This window comes from Zingiber officinale, chromosome 5A, assembly GCF_018446385.1.
Source record: "Zingiber officinale cultivar Zhangliang chromosome 5A, Zo_v1.1, whole genome shotgun sequence".
In the NCBI taxonomy this organism is placed as follows: Eukaryota; Viridiplantae; Streptophyta; class Magnoliopsida; order Zingiberales; family Zingiberaceae; genus Zingiber; species Zingiber officinale.
The window spans coordinates 84,391,257-84,411,051 of record NC_055994.1 but is presented as its reverse complement, the minus strand read 5'-3'; the positions used below and the strand labels follow the sequence as shown (position 1 = coordinate 84,411,051).

The 19,795-nt window shown below is 39.4% G+C and overlaps 1 long non-coding RNA gene across 1 annotated transcript; it reads left to right on the top strand.

Moving 5' to 3' along the window:
- The first annotated feature begins 9,696 nt into the window (after positions 1 to 9,696).
- On the top strand, positions 9,697 to 13,084 carry LOC121980810. Its single transcript, XR_006111662.1, has 2 exons — positions 9,697 to 12,900; positions 12,994 to 13,084. It is a non-coding gene; the product is annotated as an uncharacterized LOC121980810 (long non-coding RNA).
- Positions 13,085 to 19,795: the final 6,711 nt, after the last annotated feature.

Here is a 19,795-nt window from a genome sequence, read left to right as displayed (position 1 = left end):
GAAACTCATATTTACACCACATTGCATACATTGCATTTATTCTTGGATTTAATTACAAATTATCTTATTAATGCATTATTTGATGCTAATATTTGATTGTTATTTTATAGGCATCAAAGGATCTTGGACTCGGATTAATTTGAACCAAAATTGTGCTCGAATCGGAGTTTAAGCAAGACAATCAAGCTTTAGAGCAATTTGGATCATCCATCCAAGATCAAGAGAGATATAAGCTTTACATTGAAGATCTACTCTATCCGAGCCTTGTGGAAGTAGATCACAATCATTGATGAAGATCCAGATCTTTTGATCCAAATCTGAGATGTTTGGACCATTGATCAAGATGGAAGAATTCTGGACCGTCTAATCAGATTGAAAGTTTATTTAAAAGGTATGAGAAGCTACAGTGATCTACGAGCTCGGGCGTTTTCTCTTCTTGCGATTTTGTACTGTTCTTCTTCTTCCCCCATTGCTCCCATCCACATTCCAGATCGGAGAGATAGTCTTCTTCACCAACGGTGATCTCTGAGCTGCCAGCGTTCATCATCCAAGATCAGAGAGCAGAGCAAGGTACCGCAGTCTGCGATTTGGATATCTGTTCATTGTCGTGTTCCAGATCGAGGGAGATTCCCGATTTGTGAATTTCTCCATCCAACGGAGCTTGAAGGGAGGTACCCAGGAGTTTTCTATTCCATTCCGATCTTCATTTTGCAGCGATACTAGATCAATTTGATCAATCAATCTGGTTAAGCGATTCACAGAATTCATCCTCTATTCTTCGGGCGATGTGATTACCAACCGATTGGAGCTTGAAGGGAGGTACCCAGGAGCCGTGAACGTCGATTGATAATAGTTGGGAGCTTGGACATTCTTTGTTGGATGCTTGAAGGGAAGTACTCAGGAACATTTCAGTGTCACAACAGAGTGAATGGATTTTAATCTCAGGTTTGGGATGTGAAATTGTTTTGTTTTTGTTTACCTTTGATTTCTAATATCCTTGCTCAGATCAGATGATTTGATAACATAGTTTGCAATTTACTTTCTGTTTTGAACTTTCTATGAAAATTTGTTTAGTTAGTTATTGAATTTAGCAAACCCTTGTTCTGTTCAACTAATCTGTTGTACTTGTCATTGAACTTGAATATTGAATGTTTACTTAAGCTTTTAATTGTTTACCTCTATTATATGTTTGTGGTTGTGATTTGATGATCTGTCAATTGATTTACTTAATTCAATGATGTATTAAAATCTGAATTTTATTGTTACTAATATGATGAGATGATAGTGATCATGAGAGCTATTTCTGTGGATAGGGGGATAGAGTTCTGGATTCATTCTGCCGAATTGGCAAGATTAATTCAAAGTTGACAAGAAACCCCAAAAACAGTTTTTCATCTAGAATTCATACACATTTATTAGTTATCCTTGGAAAAAAATACGACTTGGGACTCCTTACTGCATCTCTTTTCTTGAGTTTTAATGGTTTCCGATCTTTATTAATTTTGAGGTGCCTAGTGACATGCAAAAAAGGCCACATCACAAAACTATTGGCGTCATTGTAATATTCATTCACTTACTTATTATATTACATTTTATTTTATCCCTAATTTTAACTCGGGTTGATGCACATAAAAAAGGGAGAGATTGTAAGTACTCCGTGGTAGTTTCGATGTGGTCAACCGAGTTAAGTTGGGTTCTATTTGTATTTGGTACCTTGTGTCTAAGTATGTATGAACTTAGGAGCACAAAAAGTGAGCGGAAGATGTGTCGAATGAGAAAGATGGCATGAGAATCAAGTCGATGAGCTCGGTGCATTCGAGGGACGAGAAGCTACGGAAGAATACACTAGTAGACGAGAATGACACTCACGGCGTATCCGAGGGACGAGAAGCCAGAGAGGAAGTCTGCTTGAGGAGAAAGTCAAAGTTGAATTCGGGTGAGCTCAACTTCGGATAACCAGAGCATCACCCACACAAAGAAGACCAGCTAGAGGCTGATCTAGCTTATGGAAGGTGCCTCTAAGCCTATGGAATGTGTCCTCAAAGCCTCATGGAAGACACCTTCAAGCTTGTTGAAGGCGCCTTCAATATCCGTTAGCTGAAGATAAAGTTTTATCTTCGACGGATAAAACTTAATCTACTGAAAGCTCCTTGGACCTACATGAAGGCACCTTCGAGCCAGGATAAAAAGAACTTCCTAATCTTCCTACAACTTCTGTAATCACTTCCTAATCTTTTTCTACGTTGTCAACATCTGTAAGACATTACTCCACCTTCAATAAAGGAGATTTCTAGTGGAGCTTCTTCAATGTCTTGGATTAACAACCACCTGGATTATAACCAAGTAAATCTAGTATTCTTACTATTCTCTTAGAAGTTTCTAATTTTATGCATTCTTCTTTTTGTTTAATTAATTTTGTATAACTAATCAAATCCAAAAGATCGCGAAAGAACTTGTGTAATTTTATAGACAATTCACCCTCCCCTCTTGTCGGTCGCACTGGGACCAATAGAGTCATCGTATTGTTCCGTCAGTACTGAGTCCCGCTACACCCTCAAATCTTCCACTACTTATATTACCGAAGAAGTCTGAGCTGGGCATTTTCATTTTTAAAGGCCGAGTGGGTGCTATATTTTTTGATAGATGCTCCCCTCTAATAAAGGCTAGAAGTCCCACTACTTCTACCTTCGACCGATCCCCTAGTAACTTTCTCAACTGGTTAGCAGATGGAATTATCTAACCCTCCTGAGCTGGGCAAGTACCGATGGAAGCTAGTCTACCTAATAGCCTCTGCTCAACTATCCGGTCTAAAATACCACATTCATAAATTGTTAATTGAGGGTGTAATATACATGTTTAGACTAAGTCCCATCCGAGTCCGACTGGTAGATAGCTTCGGTAAAAAATTATGACTCACGGTACTGTTGAATCTAATTGATTTTCTTTCTGTTTTGCAGCCAAAACCATGTGGAAAGCTTTACTGAGTGGCTCCATGAAATTGGCCGATGAGGAGATGGATGCTCGAGGGGAAGCCGAGATAGAGAGTCATGGGATATTACCTATCGGCCCCTTCGAAGAGCCAGTCAGCGAAGAGAAAGCGAGCCTGGTAGAAGGGAGTGACTCAGCTGCAAACACTGAAGAGTTGTCACCCCCATGACCATCTTTATTACTTGTAATAGTCCCCTCCGCTTCCATAGATTCAGGAGAACCCCTGATCATATGACAACGGTGCAAGAGGCGTCTATCTGCCACACTCATGCAATCAACAACACTCGTGTAGTCGACCTTTGCTGAACCCCCGGCACACATCCTTCGTCTGAGTGGAGAGAGTGCTCCACCTCTATTCTTTCCGAAGTTGGGCCCGGCCAGACTACCCCAACTTCATTTGAGCAAACCCCTTCAATTTCAGAGTTGACAGTTGGGGTGATCCCCGCTCCACTAGTTTCATTTTTGTTACCACCTCCAACCAAGCCGACACCTCCTCAGTCCAAGATCTCCTCAGCTCCAAAGTCCAAGTTCAAGATGAAAGCCTTAGCACCAGGTCAGAGTAGATAGCCAAAGGCCAAAAGGGTCACTGCCACACTTAGGCTGCCCACTCAAGCTTGACTTTCTACTAACCCCACCGAGTCACTTGCCCCGAGGCATATAATAAAGATATAAGGCCCCTTGGCCCAAACTTGGGTTTATTCCTTAGCCTGCATAACTTCAATCTCACCAGAGGAGCTAGTCGACCATTTTAGTCAAGACATAACTGGGCTAACCTTGCTTCACACTTATATATTCTTCATTTTCGTATACTCCCCTTAACTTTCTCTTTGTCTTGATAGTTTTGGGTGGAAGACCTAGCTTTGTGCCAAAACTTGGCAATACTGTGCCATGAGCACCAAGTTCTAAAGGGCTCGGTAGAGGGAGCGAGCACCTTTCATGGCTCAGCTGAGCGGCTATCAGCTGAAGTAGCCTAGTTAAAGAGAGAGCTAGAGAACCAATCAGAACTACTGTTAGGAGTCGAGCGAGCTCTCACAAAGGAAAGAGATAAAAGCCATGATCAGGCTATCCAACTCGAAAGGCTTCATAAACAAGTGCAAATTTTCAAGACACGCCTGCACTTGATCAACTTTTGAAAATTTAGGGCCATAGATGACTTGGACCTCAAGAACTAGGAAGCCTTGGCCCTTGCCAAGAAGCTGGAAGAAGTAGAGGTCACCCTTCTCTTCGAACAGACCAACTGAACGACCGAGCAAACTGTCAAGGACTTCCAACATAAAGAGAAACAACATACCCTTGATGCTAAAAAAGTTGACCTGGAAGTTTTGAAGGCTTAGTTTATGTTCCACAAGGAAGGGGAGGCAGATCGGCCAGAGGCTTTTAGAGTAGAGTATCTATACTCCAAGTACTTAAATCAAATGCTCGTCAATCAGACTTCGAAAACATTTAACTATAGAGTAGAGGGGGTCATCAAATAGTAAAGGGAGGGAGGTTATTTGATAAGCAACATCCCTAGAAATTTTATTCGGCATCATAAGTGTTGGTGCAGTTGGCATCAATGATAAAATCTAAGTTTTGATGAATGACAAATGAATTAAAGTTAGATGTGTTATAATCTAACCTTTCTACCAAATGTGCAGAACTTGACTGATCTAACACTAAACTAAAATCCAGCTAGGTCTGTAGGACCTAATAGCTAGTGTAGAAGTCTAGATATGTCAAGGAGTGATCCAATATATGGCGGGAAGTCCAACTGGGTCTGTGAAACCTAACAGCTGATCGAAGTCCAATTGGGTCTGCGGATCTGACTGGTGGGAAGACCTATTGGACCGAAAGAGAGTCAAGTAATTCTGAGTGGTAAGTAAGGTAAGTTACTGAAGGAGAATATTCCAGTGTGGACGAGTCCCAATTAGGGACTTTATGTGCAGGTTCAGTTTAGGTCTATTTTAGAAATCTAGACTAAGACCTTGAATAGCTCATGGTCTTAGAAAGACAGGATCTAACTCATAAATATATATAAATTATTCATGCATATATTTTTCTAATTCTATGTTGTAGAGAAAAACATAAATCTTTGAATTCTACACATGTAGCAACTGATATAGCTTGATTCTGAGTTCAGAGTCAAAAGATATGAGCTTCAAAAGATTGCTATGTCGAACCAGCTGAGGGGAGGCTCCTTAGAGTGTTGGAGGTGCCTTGGAGCTCAATGAGGGCACCCTTGGGCGGATAAGGCAAAAGGCTTCATCGAGAATAAGGAGCCACTTCTTCAGGGATGAGTTTTGGGGTTAAAGGCACCTCCAATGGCATTAGAGGTGCCTCCAATACCTTATAAAAGGGGTATTCGGCCAGCAAAAGACACAACTCATATATGAGCTTGGACGATCCTTTTGCTACTTTGACTATACCAAATCTACTGTGCTACTACCATGCTACTACTCTACTACTTCTGACCGCTACCAGTAGCCTGACACCAACACTCGAACTCTTGACTTCAACAAACCTTGTGCTGGTAACAATTTTTAAGTTGTTTATTTTTGTTGCTAGGGCAGTGTAGGTTGTTACACTGTCCTTCACATCGTTCTTGTATTCGATTCCCTCTTATGGTGATTTCAGAAGAGGTTTATAGTAGATTATCCATCGATACGGTCTAAGGGATCGTGTCACTGGAGCCTCCGAACAAAAGTAATCGATTGAGTACTTGTGTTTTCCATTTGTACACGTTTTATAAAACTAAAAAAGAGATATTTTTAAAAGTCATGTGATTCAACCCCCCCCCCCCCGTCTCTCCTCCTCTGTGGTAGATAAGTATACCCGTAGTGGCTCGCTAGCTATGAGTTTTGCAAGTATAGGTAAAGAGGATAAATAATTTTTAAGCTCCTCTAGCACTTTGTCACATTCGATTCCCATTGGAACTTTGTAGCCGGGTGAAGTATTTTGAAGAAGGGAAGATTCCGATCGTATGACCTTGAGATGAATCAGGATAAAGCCTGATTCATCCGGTCAGGTGTTGTGTGATAATCATGATTTTGTTATATTATTTTGATTCATAATGCATATTTTTGATGGTCTATTCATAGCTTAAATTCACATATACATTACATTTTGTAATTGCATTTGATTTTGGACTTAATTGCAAATTAGCTTATTTTCATGGTATTTGGTGCTAATATTTGATTATGATTATGTAGGCATCAAAAGGGTCATGGATCCGATCAACTCAGACCACATTTGAGCTCAAATCAAGGGCTAAACGAGGCGATCAAACATTGGAGCATTATGGACCATTCGTTGAAGATTAGAGAGATCTGAGCCATCCGTTGAGAATCTGGTCCATCCGACCTAATGAAGAGCAGATCTCGTCCATTGATGAATATCCAGAAGTTTTGATCCAGATCTGAACTCATCCAGCCGTTGATTAAGCTCCGAATTGTTATGGACCGTCCGATCAAGTTTGAGGAGGATTTAAAAGGGACGAGAAGCTACAGTACACGATGGGCTCGGCTTCGTGATTTCCTTCTACAATGCCATCTTCTTCTTCCTCCGCGGCCGAGTTCCCATTCTTCATTCCCGATCCAGAAGTTAGCATTCTTCACCAGCAACGATCTATGAGCTGACGGCGATCATCATCCGAGGGCACAGAAGCGGCAGGGGTGTTCTCCATTCCGCGAAGTTGTGTTTCTGTCTATTTTCGCCATCCGGATGCAGGGGCGTTCTCCGATCCGCGATTTTCATCATTACCGGAGCTGGATGGGCGTTCTCTGAGGCTCCGATCATCCTTTCGTTTCCCCATATCATCTGCGACTCCGACATTGATCTGATCAATCAATTGGTGTCCGCAAGTTCCAGATTCCAGCTCTATTTCTTCGTGCGATGTGGATTCCACTCGGGTGTGAGCTGTATGGGCGTTCTCTGAGGCTGTGATCATCCAGTGGATTAGTTGATAGCTCAAGGTTGAACGCCAATTACCAGAAGGGCGTTCTCTGCGGTGGTTCTGTAGTGACAGTAGGGTGAAGAAGGTTTGCCGCAAGGATTTGGGTTTGTGGAATGATTAGGGTTTAGATTTCTTTGTTTTGTTTTTGAATTGCTATTGAACTTCCTCAGATCCTCAGATCTGATTCATATTTCTTGCTATTTCATTTTGTTGAATTTCTTTCTCAAATCCAATTCTGAATTCCGTTAACAGCTTTGTTATTGTTGAGTCTGCAATCTTAAATTTGTTTCAATTGTTTGTAGTCTAGTTAATTGCTAACTTTTTTTTCTTTCAGTTTTGTTTAGTTAATTGTTTGTAGTTTTGTTCCGTTTACAAATTCTAGCTCAATACAATTGATCTTATGACTATGATCTAGCATGAATGTTTGATGTTAAACTTGAGCCCTAGAATGTAATTTCTGTTCAATATTGATGTGTTGAGCTTGTGAGATTACCTGTTGCTGTGATGAAGATGAATTCGTGAATGCTTAACTGGAGAATTTTGTTTGTGTTCCTTTGTTGGAGGTTGCTGTGATTAAGCATTTGAGTTTAGTTTTTGAATTTGATTATAGATGTGAATGGAATGCTAATTTGGGTTCTATGAGTTTGATTGTTGATTGTATTTGTGTTTCTGAATTGTGGATGAATAAGAATCCAAATTTAATTGACACCAAGTTGTTGAGATGAGTGTATCATGTGAAGATGAGAATGAACCTTGTTTGATTTAATTCTTGATTATAGAAGAATTTAATTTGAGTTGTGAATCGAATGGAAGTGCTAGCTTGACCTTGTGGATGTGATAACTCAATTCGAATCAATTTTAGAATTTTCACACACTCACTAGTTATCCTTGGAAAAAAATACGACTTGAGACTCCTTACTACACGTGATTGCTTTAATTACAATGAGTTCTAATCTTTATTAATTTGGAGCGCCTCGTGACAATCAAAAAGGGCGACACCAAATTTTGGCGCCGTTGTCGGGGAATAACTAGCAATGTGTGTTTATTTTAGATTTATCATTGAGTGATTTTATTTGTTAGCATGTTGATTGATTTGATTGCTTATTTTCTTTTTGTATTTTCATGTTGATTTGTTCTTGAATTTTTAAGTGCTTTTACTGTTCATGTTTTCATGTGATTGAAACTTTATGCTCTTAAATCTTCTAACATTGAGTTTTAGTGTTGTAGTGAAGAACAGGAGATTTCTTTAGCATGGATCCATATTTTCAGAATTTTGGAGGTGGAATGGAGAATCAGTATTTTCAGCCTGATTATCAATTTTACCCAAACATGGATCAACAAAATAGGTATGAATCATTTTCTAATGGTTTCAATGCTAATTGGGTGGATAATTCATGTTTCAGGTATGAAAATGCACAAGGATAATTTGTTGAGCCGTATCCAGCTTACCAGAGTTAATATTGGTTCCAAGAAGTTTCAACAAATTTTATGTCACAATCTTTTCAACAAATTGACCCTCAGATGAATGAGACAACATGGAAACTCAGGGAGATTATGCAACAAATGAATGAACATCAAGAGCAACAATTTTCAAGGATACAGAACTTACAGATTCAGTTAGACCAAATTGCATCATCCATTAATCAACTGCAAGCACGTAATTCCAGTGGAGAGATGGAAAGTAGCGATTCTGTCAGGCCTGACCCTACTTCCATTACTTCACATGATTTTTCTAATATTTTTTGTGATGATTATGTGATTATGCAAATTTCTGATTCTAACGATTTTATTGTTGAAGATGTTGTTAGTGAATCAGGTTCTGAATATGTTGTTGAAGATTATTTAAGTGTAGGGGAATGCTTACTGGAAGCATTACCTCAAGAATCACCAAGGATAGATGATGAAAGTGTAGGGACTTGTGCTATGGAGCCAAGCACCCAAGAATCACTACATGAAGTTGTACGTTCACCAGAACAAGAGCTTGAGCCATTTCTTGATGAGGAAGAGGTAATAGTCTTCACTCTAGGTACCTTTCAACACGATAAGGTAAGTATTGTTTGTGACTCATCAGAAAATTTCATAGAGGTACCATTCATTGATTTTATTAGATGTGATTCATTTCTTGATACATATTTTACCCACACTAATATTCTCTTATTTTCTTTTTATCCCACATGCGTGTGAGAGGTGTTTTCTTTGATGGATGTTGTAGGAGAACACAAGCTTCCAGAGTGGGTGCTTAAACTGAACCGCCTCAGACCTCCAGAAAGAATTTGCAATGGAAAAAACGATCAATAAAAAGAAATTGAGTGGAATCAAAAGTACTCCATTTTCGACGTGGATTCTTTTGCTAAATCTTCTTCGACCACCGGAATTAAAGGGGAGTTGGTTCTAATTCTGCTTTATCTTGCATTTTAATTGATGCTTTATTAATAAATTCTTTTTGATGAGACTTTCTTTAGTTTCATACTTACATTTGCACATTTACTTCCATACTTTGCATTTTTGTTTAGTACATAGCAATTTGTTTTGAATAAATTCTCCCATGAATTTTCTAAGTAATATTTTTAAGATGGTAAAAGCTTCTTAAATTTGATCATCAATTTTAGGTCATTTAACATGATTGGATGCTTTTCTTGCATGTTATTGGTTAATTTGGTGGTGGATTCCAATTTGATCAATTAGGCATGATTGCATAAATAATACCTAGAGAGGACCACCTTAAGCGTAAACGCTATTATATTTTTGTGTGACATGCACTCATAGCAATGGAAACTCTAGAACATGCTTAGTTTCTTTTCAAAGTCACAATAACATTTGTGTGCATGGAAATTGAGGATTTTGTCAATTTTGTTCCCTTAATACTTTCCAATTCCTTTCCTCACAATTTTCTTTATACATTCTCATCTAGTACTTTAATCCTTGATCATCTTTGCTTGTCATTCTTTAATTGAGAGTGTTGGTTGAATTCTTGATGAGTTAGATTGTGCAAGATGACAAGGTTATAAGTGTGGGGGAGGATTTTGGACAAAAATTAGAGGGCTTGAAGGATTTTTGATGGCTTCATGAAGGTTGCTTTTTGACTTTCGGGAATGAAATAGAAGTGACAAGAGTTCTTCATGTCTATGATTTGCTGCAAAACCTGGAATTTTTCAGTTGTACTATTGTTTGATGCTGAATTTACTACAGTAGACTGCTGTAGGTGTTCAATGAAGCTTCATTTGGTTTTCCAATAATGCAATAGAGATGCACATATTCAGTTAAGTGATAATGAGTGCTAATCTGATAAGAGAAAAAATATATAGCCCTTGAAACTGTGAAGTATCAGAATTGTGTAACACTTCCTTGAATCGATTGCAAGTGCTCTGAATTTATATGTGGCAATTTGGAAATGTAAACAAGCTAGTGTAGGGCTCAACTCAATACAAAGCAGGATGTTTGAATTCTTATAAGGGGCAGATATTTGTGAAGCTGATTGCTGAAATAGAATTCCAGTTTTGTGCCAAGACAGTTTGCTGTTTCTGGACAGCAATAATAAAAATTCAGTTCTTAATATAATTTTTATAGCACAACTCAAACCTATTGGAGATTAGTTGAATTCTGAGATGCAGCAATACTTAATCAGTTCAGAATCTGATTTCTTGAATTTGAAAACTTCAATGCCTTGCTGTCTTTAGATTCGATTTCCAAGAACTGGTTGAAAATGCTTTCCTGTTGCAAGTTTCTAAACAGAAAGAATCTAACTGAATTTGATGTATCAATGTTGACATGTTGCGGGCCAAGCTTTTGTGTCAAGTTTCTGATAAGTGGACAGAATCAGACACAAATTTAAAAAACCTTGTAGCTAGGAAAGTTGTTGCAAACTCTTGAAGTTTAACTGAATTTGATTGCTGAATTGCTAAAATTTTGTGCAAGCTGCAGGATTAAAATCAGAGTGCTTGATACAAGTTTGATGCCAATATCAAATGAGATGCTGGTATCTGCACATTAAATAGAATTTCTATTCTGTGAAACTGGGAAATTTCAGAACTGAGAAGGAGAGCCGGGCTAACTTCCGAATTCCTGAATTCAGTTTCCTGCTCCGTTGAATCTGAAATTGCGTAACTCGACAGAATTATAAGAAACAAAAGGAAGCTGATTTCTGATACCAGTTGCTGAGATTTCTCATTTCTTGTTTGTGCAGATTGCAGAATCAGAAATCTGAGGCTGCTGTTGGAGTTGCCTGGTGTACAAATTTTCTTGGACCAGATTTCCACTGTAAAGCTTAGCTTTTGTGTTAAAAGAATTCAAGAAATGGAAGGGAATGAGCAAAGTGGATAAATTTTGAAAATGCAGAATTCTGAAGAACAAGAAATGTTGCATCACTGTGCCAAGTTAGGAAATGAATTATAACTAGCTAGAGTTGTTGAAATCTGAAAGCTTTTGAGTATACTTTGATAAGGTTCTTAAGTAGCAAGATGAAGTAGCATTGAGATTTTTAGTGGCTAAACAAGGCAATGTTGATACAAAGTCATGAATCTGTACATGAATCCAGAACTGCATTTAGCCATGCTACATGATGTTAAACTGGGCAATTGAGCAAAAATGTGATCAAGCCTTACTCTAAATCTAATGCAAAGAGGAATAAATGAGAAATTTTAGTCACTTATTCTGAATTCTGAAATCAGATTTTGTGGTGTAAATCTGTGATTTGTGAAGCTCTACATCTTTCAAGACTTTTGTGTGCAAAACCTATAGGTTGTGAGGAATCGAAATGCTGTTATTAAGCATGGAAAACAACCTGCTGAAAATAAGTTGTTACGAATTATAACATGTGATGTTGAATGAAGTTGAATCTAGAATTTGACACCATGCACCTTTGGCAGCTGCAAATTCTTCTAATTTTCTGAAACTGTATCGTTTCATTGCAGTGCTAAGAGTAATCAATAAGGAAGAGTTCAAGTTTATGTCCAGTAAACCAGAACCCTGCGGTAATGAAATTTGCAAGTGATGTATCAATTTCTTCAAGACTGTGCCAAATTTAGATTCTGAATTATCAAAAAGATGCAGAAATGAAGAATGTTATAAGTTTCATCAGTAAGGAAATATACAAGAAATGTGCTAAAATCAGATATGAAACTTTGGCAGGAAGTGATGTTCCAAAAGAACTTGCAGAATTTGGAATTGGCAACCACACTCTAGTTTCGAATTTGAATCTGGACATCAACTCTTATTGCAATTCTCAAGTGAAATTGCAAGAGTTCATTGCACTACTAGTAACTAGAGTTTGTTGTAAGCAGAATTGAAGTGACTGTTTGAGATTTTGAATTTCTGTATTTGACTGCAAGGTTACAATCAACAGCAGTGTTTGTAAACTGTCCAATTCTATTCAGTAAATTTGATAGCAGAAAATGAAATGAAAAGAAGAAAATCAGAGAATTTGATTTTTGCATCTTGTTGCTGGAATTCTGGAGCAAAAGTAACAAGACAGTGATACAAAGAATATGTATCAAATTAAAGACTAACAAAGACCATTTGATCAGCAAAGGGAACCTGAACTTTATCTTTATTTTTGGAATTGAAATATCAGAACTGAATTACAAAGTTTTCTGACAATTGCAGAATTTCTACTCCAAATCTGCTTTTAAGAGTTTCTGTTATAACAAATTGCTAGGATAAATTTGCTGAAAAATGTTATCTGCTATAAATTTGCAGAAATTTGGTTTGCTGAACATTGATTGCTTTGGACAGTTTCAAGGTTCTGAGATCTGAAGTATCAACCTTTGGTGTTTCTTTCTTTTCATGTTAGCCTTAATTCTGTGAATGCAGAATTCTGAAGTTGCTGTTGTTGTTAAGGATTTAAAGAGGTGATTTGCTGGGTTACTGCAGGGCTCAGTTTGAATCCTTATCTATGTAATCGAAAGATATTTCTGGTGATTGTTTCTGTCCAAAGTTTGAGGTCGCTCATTAGAAGGAAGGGAAGTGACAATAACAATTAACAGGTCTGATTTCTGTTATTGCTTTTGCTGTGTTTCAGTAAAGGGTAGCAGTTGTGTATCAATTTGGACTAGTTATGTGCCAAAATTTCTGTACAGCTTCTTGGTTATTGATAAACTCAAAATTTGAAGTTGGCCAGTTGCACATCAAAGCTGGAATCAGTGACTTGCTGGAATTTTTGAAAACCACTGAAAAAAAAAATCAGAAACAGAGAAAGAAATGAAAATAGCAACCTGCAGAAAGGAGAAACAGTGGCAAGATTGTATCAAGTAAGAGGATGGCATGAATTGTCTTTCATTGTCCGAGACGGACAAGATTTTAAGTGTGGGGGAGGGAGATTTTCTCCATGAGGCGATTTAAGATTATTTGAGCTTTCAAAGTGATGGAATGAAGTGGAAAAAACAGTAAAAACAGTGAAGAAAGAGAAAAATGGCACATTCAAGAGAGTATCAAAGTTGGAGATAGAATATCAAGATTCTATGTTTGCATTCAAATTGAAGGAGAGGTTAGCTTGATACTTTGAAGTCGTAATAACAAATGGTATTCATCTCTTTATACATCAAATTGGTCAACTCATCAAGTATATTCCTCCAATACTCTTATCTTCTCAATTCTTCATTAAATACTTTTCTTTTGCCATTTTCATTCACTTTCATTGTTCTTTTTGCTTCCATTTCAATTCTTGTTGATAAAATCCTTTTGATTCATGTATGCTATGTTTTATAGTGGTGGAGAATTAGAAAATAAGCAAGCTTATGGTAGTGAAATGTTGTGAGTGACATTGAGTGAGCTCCACTAATATGCATTTTTTAGTGTGAGGGATAGAATAGATAAATCCCTTGTGAGATTGCATTTTGCTTAATTTTTCAATTGGATTGAAACTACCATACCTACTGATTATTGTTTGAATTGTATTCATGATTGTTTGTGATCTTTAAGATGATCTTAGTTAATTACTTCTTACTATCTTTTAGGTATTGCTAGGAAATTTTTGTGGAGATGATTTTTAGATTTTCTTGACTTGAACGGGACATCCAAGATTAAGTGTGGGGGATTTGATAATCATGATTTTGCTATATTATTTTGATTCATAATGCATATTTTTGATGGTCTATTCATAGCTTAAACTCACATATACATTACATTTTGTAATTGCATTTGATTTTGGACTTAATTGTAAATTAGCTTATTTTCATGGTATTTGGTGCTAATATTTGATTATGATTATGTAGGCATCAAAAGGGTCATGGACCCGATCAAATCAGACCACATTTGGGCTCAAATCAAGGGCTAAACGAGGCGATCAAACCTTGGAGTATTATGGACCGTTCGTTGAAGATCAGAGAGATCTGAGCCATCCATTGAGAATCTGGTCCATCCGACCTAATGAGGAGCAGATCTCGTCCATTGATGAATATCCAGAAGTTTTGATCCAGATCTGAACTCATCCAGTCGTTGATTAAGCTCCGACTTGTTATGGACCGTCCGATCAAGTTTGAGGAGGATTTAAAAGGGACGAGAAGCTACAGTACATGATGGGCTCGGCTTCGTGATTTCCTTCTACAGTGCCATCTTCTTCTTCCTCTGCGGCCGAGTTCCCATTCTTCATTCCCGATCCAGAAGTTAGCATTCTTCACCGGCAACGATCTATGTGCTGATGGCGATCATCATCCGAGGGCACAGAAGCGGCAGGGGCATTCTCCAGTCCGTGAAGTTGTGTTTCTGTCCATTTCCGCCATCCGGATGCAGGGGCGTTCTCCGATCCGCGATTTCCATCATCACCGGAGCTGGATGGGCGTTCTCTGAGGCTCCGATCATCCTTCCGTTTCCCTTTATCATCAGCGACTCCGACATTGATCTGATCAATCAATTGGTGTCCGCAAGTTCCAGATTCCAGCTCTGTTTCTTCATGCGATGTGGATTCCACTCGGGTGTGAATTGTATGGGCGTTCTCTGAGGCTGTGATCATCCAGTGGATTAGTTGATAGCTCAAGGTTGAACGCCAATTACCAAAAGGGCGTTCTCTGCGGTGGTTCTGTAGTGACAACAGGGTGAAGAAGGTTTGCCGCAAGGATTTGGGTTTGTGGAATGATTAGGGTTTAGATTTCTTTGTTTTGTTTTTGAATTGCTATTGAACTTCCTCAGATCCTCAGATCTGATTCATTTTTCTTGCTATTTCATTTTGTTGAATTTCTTTCTCAAATCCAATTCTGAATTCCGTTTACAGCTTTGTTATTGTTGAGTCTGCAATCTTAAATTTGTTTCAATTGTTTGTAGTTTAGTTAATTGCTAACTTTTTTTTCTTTCAGTTTTGTTTAGTTAATTGTTTGTAGTTTTGTTCCATTTACAAATTCTAGCTCAATACAATTGATCTTATGACTATGATCTAGCATGAATGTTTGATGTTAAACTTGAGCCCTAGAATGTAATGTTTGTTCAATATTGATGTGTTGAGCTTGTGAGATTACCTGTTGCTGTGATGAAGATGAATTCGTGAATGCTTAACTGGGGAATTTTGTTTGTGTTCCTTTGTTGGAGGTTGCTGTGATTAAGCATTTGAGTTTAGTTTTTGAATTTGATTATAGATGTGAATGGAATGCTAATTTGGGTTCTATGAGTTTGATTGTTGATTGTATTTGTGTTTCTGAATTGTGGATGAATAAGAATCCAAATTTAATTGACATGAAGTTGTTGAGATGAGTGTATCATGTGATGATGAGAATGAACCTTGTTTGATTTAATTCTTGATTATAGAAGAATTTAGTTTGAGTTGTGAATCGAATGGAAGTGCTAGCTTGACCTTGTGGATGTGATAACTCAATTCGAATCAATTTTAGAATTTTCACACACTCACTAGTTATCCTTGGAAAAAAATATGACTTGGGACTCCTTACTACACGTTATTACTTTAATTACAATGAGTTCTAATCTTTATTAATTTGGAGCGCCTCGTGACATGCAAAAAGGGCGACACCATTGTGCTTCCTTCAAGTTGCGGGGTGGGGGCATATCTTGAAGAGCCTTCACTTTGCTCAGGTTGGCTTCAATTCCTCGCTTTGTCATTATGTAGCCGAGTAAGCATATGCTCTTTACTCCAAATAGGCATTTATTGGGGTTGAACTTAAGTTTGTACTTCCTCATGGTTTGGCATGTCTCATCTATATCTGCACATAAATCAGCAGCTCGGAGGGACTTGATTAGTATATCATCTACATATACCTTTATATTTCCGTCGATCTGTCTTTGAAACACCTTGTTCATAAATCATTAGTATGTTGCTCCTTCATTCTTTAATCCGAATGGTATAACATTATAATAGTATGTTCCTTCAACAGTGATGAAGCTAACATTTTCTTGATATTCTCTAGCTTAAAGGACCTAATAATAGCCCTGATATGCATCCAAAATGCATATCAATTCGTAGCCAATAGTTGAGTAGACCATCTGATTGATACAAAGTAGAGGGTAGTAATCCTTCGATCATGCCTTGCTTAAATCTCTAAATCCATGCATATCCGCCACTTGTTCTCGGGCTTGGACACCAACACCACATATGCTAATCAGCTTGGAAATTGTACTTCACGGATATGCCCAGCTTCAAGCAGCTTGTCTACCTCCGCTCAGATAATTTTGTTCTACTCAACTCTGAAATCTCTCTTCCACTGTTTAACTGGCCGAGCGTCAGGATGAAAGTGAAGCACATGCTCCATTACTATGGGTGAGATATTCCTGAGTTCCTGGGGCGTCCAAGCTAAGACGTCATTATTATGCATTAAGCAGGTGATTAACTCTACTTTGTTCTCCAAGTTCAGATCAACTACTACTTGAGTGAAGACCTTCGGTTGGCTGGGATGAATTTACACTTCCTTCTTTTCTTCATAAATTAAAGTCAGGGGAGCTTCTTAAGTAACATTAACCTCTATCCACTGAGTTTTTCGAGCGGTGTGAGTTCTGCCTTCACTACTTCAACGTAGCACTTACGTGCCATCAACTAATCTCCTTTTACCTTGTCGACCTAATCGTCTATAGTGAATTTGATGTTCTGGAAGAATGCAGAGACGACGTCTCAGAACTAGTTTAGTGTCGGTCGACCCAAAATTATATTCAAAGCTAAAGCTGCATCCACCACGATGAAGTTTGACCAACGGATTCTCATGAGAGGCTCCTCCCCAAGAGAGTTATCAAATTGGATTTGTCCAATCGAGTGCACATTGTTGCCGGTGAACCTGTACAGAGGCTTTATCATTGGTTGGAACTCGCTTTTATCTATCTGAAGTTGCTCAAATGCCTTCTTAAAAATAATGTTGATTGAACTGTCAGTGTCAAAAAAAGTATGATGAATGTTATAATTAACTATCATGACCATAATAATTAGAGGATCATTATGGGGTATCTCTAGCCCCTCTAAGTTTTTTGGGAAGAAACTAATTTATGACCCCTTGGGCCTTCTATTGGCTGCATCCAACTGCATGAATCTCCGGTCCGTGGGTGTGTAACTTTCTTGCCCAGTTTGAATCACTATCAATCGGGCCACCCGCTATCATACCAATGTCACCCCGGGTGGCGTTGCTATGATTCTCTTCTTCTCGTGTCAACTGACGGGGTTGTTCTGTAGAGGCCTAAGCCGGTGCTCTATTATTTCGTTGTTGGGGCCTTTGCTGATTTCGATCGGCCCTCTTAGGGCTCCGTCGTAGGGGTCCATTCTGTTGACAATATCATTGACAGATGGGTAAAGGGGATCACTGGTGGAACCCTTGATTGGTCGCTTTGTGAATTTCTTGATTATAATGATAACAATATTCTATGTTGTTCATTCTCGACCGGTTGTAGGTACAAAATATCAGAGTCCATCGACGGGACTCGGGGTATCACGTCTGCTATGCCTCTACATAATAAACCACATTTGGCCTCTGTTCGTTATGATGCGACGGGTGACCCGGACGGGGCCCTTTAGGTAGCAAAGTAGGAGGGGTGCCCGGTGTTCGGTAATGGAGGCGGGAGCAGAAGGAGCAACTTTATTTTCCGAGTGGACTGAGCTTCTTCCACATTGATGTACTTAGTGGCTCATCTGAGCAGGTGATCGAAGTCTCTCGAAGGCTTCTTAATAAGGGATCAAAAGAAATCGCCATCCATGAGCACATGGGAGAAGACTCTTACTAGAATCTCTGAGGTGGCCGAGGGGATGTTCATGACCACTTGATTGAATTTTTTGATGTAATCCCTCAGTATTTCCTTATGCCCTTGCTTGAGAGAAAATAGACATTAGCGTTATCTTGTGGTAGCCATGGTTGTTAGCAAAATGATGAAAGAATACCGTGTGAAAATCCTTGAAGAAGCAAATTGACTCGGCCGAGAGCCGATTGAACCATCTCTGGGCTGAGTTAGTGAGGGTAGTGAAGAACACTCGGTACTGTTGGAACCCCGAGGTGTTTTGATGTGATCAAACAAGTTAAGTTAGGTCCTGCGTTGTTTAACCCTTGTGTCTAAGTGTGCAGGAACTTAGGAACACAGGAAGTCGAGCGGAAGACGCGGCTAGCGAGAAGGACGGCACGGGAGAGAGCCGACGGGCTCGGTGCGTCCGAGGGACGAGGTGTCCGCGGAAGAGTACACCGGTGGACGAGAAGAACGTGCGCGGCGTTCGAGGGACGAGAAACCGGGAAGGAAGGCTGCTCGAGGAGAAGGTTCGGGTGAGCCCTATTCCGGATGGCCGAGATCACCCAAGCTAGTGGAGCCGGAACAGAAGACCCGGACCGAGACGAGCTGAAGCGGAGCGACCAGACGGAAAAAGTCAACCAGAGTTGACTTTTGGGGTCCGGGGCGCCCGGAACCATCCGGGGCGCCCGGAACCATCCGGGGCGCCCGGAATGAGGTTTTTGACCAGATCGAGTCAAACTCGATCTGAACGTTGGGGGATAAAGTTTTATCCCCCCAGGGCGCCCGGAACCCTTCCAGGCGCCCCGACCAAGGCTATAAATATAGCCTTGGTCCAAAAGCAAATCAATAAATCAGAACGACGAACTTGTAATCAACTTCTGTGTGCTTTACTTTTCTTCTTGTACGTTTAAAGCTGTAAGAGGCTACTCCGCCCAGAGGAGAATCAGATAGTGCGCTTACATTCCTTGGATTAGCAATCCCCTGATTGCAAACCAAGTAAAACCTCTGTGTCTACTTTCTGTCTTAATTAGTCTCTGCCGTTTTAATTACAAGTTTTTTTTAAGTTAGTTGAATATCCGAGAAGGGTTTTTGGTTTTATTTTGTAGGGCAATTCACCCCTCCCCTCTTGCCGGCCTCCAAAGGGACCAACAAGTGGTATCAGAGCAAGGCGCGCTTCAAGAGGACTAACCGCCGATTGAAGCAACACGATAGCCGGACCAAGCATTGTCCCACCAAAATTCGAGGGGAACTTCGCAGACTGGAAGCGTCGTATGGAGGTATTCCTAAAAACAGATTTTGAAATTCGATTTATTATGAAATATGGTTTTGTAGCTCCAATAGATAAAGATGGAAAAGAAAAAGAAGAGAGCGATTGGACAAAGAAGGAGCAGAATGAGTCGGTAGCAAACATCACCTGCTGAGCGTGTTACCGCCTCAAGAGGTCAACCGCATCGGAAACTATTTATCTGCTAAAGAACTTTGGGAGAAGTTCTTGGAACTCCACGAAGGCACGTCCGAAGCAAAGCTCGCTAGAAGGGACATCCTCCGCAACAAACTGATGAACATCCATCTGGAGAAAGGTGAGAAAGTAGCCAGTCTACATGCAAAGGTACGTAAAAGAACTAGTTACTGGTCTCGAAAACCTTGGTGAAAAGGTGACAAACCGGGACACTATACGCTACGCACTCAACGCGTTTCCAAGAACTCCGGAGTGGACATCAATCGTCGATGCTTACTATATCTCAA